Consider the following 2977-nt stretch of genomic DNA (forward strand, 5'->3'; position numbering starts at 1 on the left):
CATCCATCCATCCATCCATCCATCCATCCATCCAGACAGACAGACAGACAGACAGACACGAAGAATATTCATGTTCCTGTCAGCAAAAAAGTAACGCTACCGTTCTAAGGGTAACGTTTTTTTTTTTTGGGGGATCAGGGTGGAGACGAAGTAACGGAGAGAGAGAGAGAGAGAGATCCACAGATTCATCCAGACAGACAGACAGACAGACAGACAGACAGACAGAGAGAAAGACAGACAGCCAGACACGAAGAATATTCATGTTCCTGTCAGCAAAAAAGTAACGCTACCGTTCTAGGGGTAACGTTTTATTTTTTTTTTTTTTTGGGGGGGGGGGATCAGGGGTGGAGACGAAGTAACGGACAGAGAGAGAGGGAAACATCCACAGATTCATCCATCCATCCATCCATCCATCCATCCATCCATCCATCCAGACAGACAGACAGACAGACAGACACGAAAAATATTCATGTTCATGTTCCTCCCTTCGCCCCCCCCCCCAATAAGAACAACAACCAAACAAACAAACCGTTGCTACATGCCTTCAGAGAGAGAGAGAGAGAGCGAGAGAAACCATTAACCCTAATGTTTAATTTTAAGATTTTACACGTAGGCAACCAACCCTTTTTCATTATTTATAGAATTATAATCATTAAACCTATACTTTAATAAAATACGTGCTTCCTTTTATGAGTAAGTACTAAATAAAATCAGAAATTCAAAAGATATACTCTCTCTCTCTCTCTCTCTCTCTCTCTCTCTCTCTCTCTCTCTCTCTAGCTGGCTGGTTTGGTGCTCTCACTTGTGGTTAAACGTTGTTGTGAATTTTGTTTTATTTTTTTCTGTGTGTGTGTGTGTGTGTGTGTGTGTGTGTGTGTGTGTGTGTGTGTGTGTGTGTGTGTGTGTGTGTGTGGCAAGCTCCGGTTGTCTTGATCCATGGTGTAAATCAGGTTTTTTTTACATCATTATAGTTCATTACCTGATTGAGAGAGAGAGAGAGAGAGAGAGAGAGAGAGAGAGAGGAAAAAACAAACAAACAAATACACAGAGAGAGAGAGAGAGAGAGAGAGAGAGAGAGAGAGCAAGCAAGCCTAACGGCTGCCATACTTTAATAAACCTATTATTATTATTATAATTATAATTATAATTATTATTATTATTATTATTATTATTATTATTATCATTACACACACACACACACACACACACACACACACACATATATATGGAGGAGGGGGGATGAGAAGTTAGGCCTCTCTCTCTCTCTCTCTCTCTCTCTCTCTCTCTCTCTCTCTCTCTGCTTTTGTTTTTTTGTTTGTTTTTTCTCTCTCTCTCTCTCTCTCTCTCTCTCTCTCTCTCTCTCTCTCTCTCTCTCTCTCTCTCTCTCTCTGTATTTGTTTGTTTGCTTTTTTTTCTCTCTGCATTTGTTTGTCTCTCTCTCTCTCTCTCTCTCTCTCTCTCTCTCTCTCTCTCTCTCTCTCTCTCTCTCTCTCTCACACACACACACACACACACTCAATGCATGTATACGCAGAGAGAGAGAGAGAGAGAGAGAGAGAGAGAGAGAGGGAGGCAGGCAGGCCTAACTCATCATCCCCCCTCCTTCATATATGTGTGTGTGTGTGTGTGTGTGTGTGTGTGTGTGTGTGTGTGTGTGTGTGTGTGTAATAATAATAATAATAATAATAATAATAGGTTTATTAAAGTATGGCAGCCGTTAGGCTTGCTTGCTCTCTCTCTCTCTCTCTCTCTCTCTCTCTCTCTCTCTCTCTCTCTCTCTCTCTCTCTCTCAATGCATGTATACGCAGAGAGAGAGAGAGAGAGAGAGAGAGAGAGAGAGAGAGAGAGAGAGAGAGAGAGAGAGGCCTAACTTATCATTCTACACGTCACTTTTTTTCCTGCGCTTTGGAAAGCGCGCGAATTTTTAGGGCCTATTATTTGCTCTAATTATTCATGTACTACTCTGAACTGCTGTAATACATCAAATTACATTTTACTCATTGATGACATGCCATTATATTTATATTTCCGCTTTTTATTATAATGTTAATATTAACTCGCGAAGGAAAAATATCCAGCATTTAGACCTCCGCAGTTTAAGGGTTTAGATGACAAGGGCGCATCGGTCACGTATGAATTGGGACTGAGCCTGTTCACGTTACTTAAGATGACAAGGACGCATCGGTCACGTATGAATTGGAACTGAGCCCGTTCACGTTACTTAAGATGACAATTCCCAGCAAACACAAGTACGTCCGCCCGATGTCCCTTTTGCTCATCGTTTTAGCGGAGGCCCGACGTAGTATGCCGGTCATATGTCTCCCATATGTCGATCATAAATAATATGCTACCCCAGCCCCCACTCACCCACATCGCCCTTCACTTTTACCACAAGCATAAGGACATAAGAAATAAATGTATTGCAACGGCTGAAATTATAACTATAATTCTAGACGAGTTACTTAACTAAACCAATAAGAAAAAAAAAAAAAAAGTGCATGAGAAATTATACCACGTGACACAATTACTTTTTGCATCTCACATGTAAATCAAACTAAGTAAGAATCTTGAAGAGTATAACAGCATAGAATGAAACGTCATTGTCCATTTTGAATTTATGAATGATTAAATTACAACAGTAAAATATAATGGTCTTAACAAAAAAAAATATAGACACCTGTAATAGTCTGAGGTAGTTGTCATTACAACTTCAACTAAATTTGTTCCCAAACATATATGTCAAACCATTTAAATCTATATTAAATATGATGATATATCAGCTACATAGCTCCCTTCTAATTTACCAATTCCGTATTATTCTGGCTCAATTATCTTTCCCACAAATGATGCATGAACTATACAACAACCGTTATGTAACTGCTGCTCATTCGTAATTATTCCACTACCTGAACTTGTTTTGGTCCTCCGGCCCATAATTTGAACACAGAAATCCTAGTCATTGACAGTAAGCTACATG

The sequence above is a fragment of the Eriocheir sinensis genome, unplaced genomic scaffold, assembly GCF_024679095.1.
Source record: "Eriocheir sinensis breed Jianghai 21 unplaced genomic scaffold, ASM2467909v1 Scaffold899, whole genome shotgun sequence".
NCBI classification, from domain to species: domain Eukaryota; kingdom Metazoa; phylum Arthropoda; class Malacostraca; order Decapoda; family Varunidae; genus Eriocheir; species Eriocheir sinensis.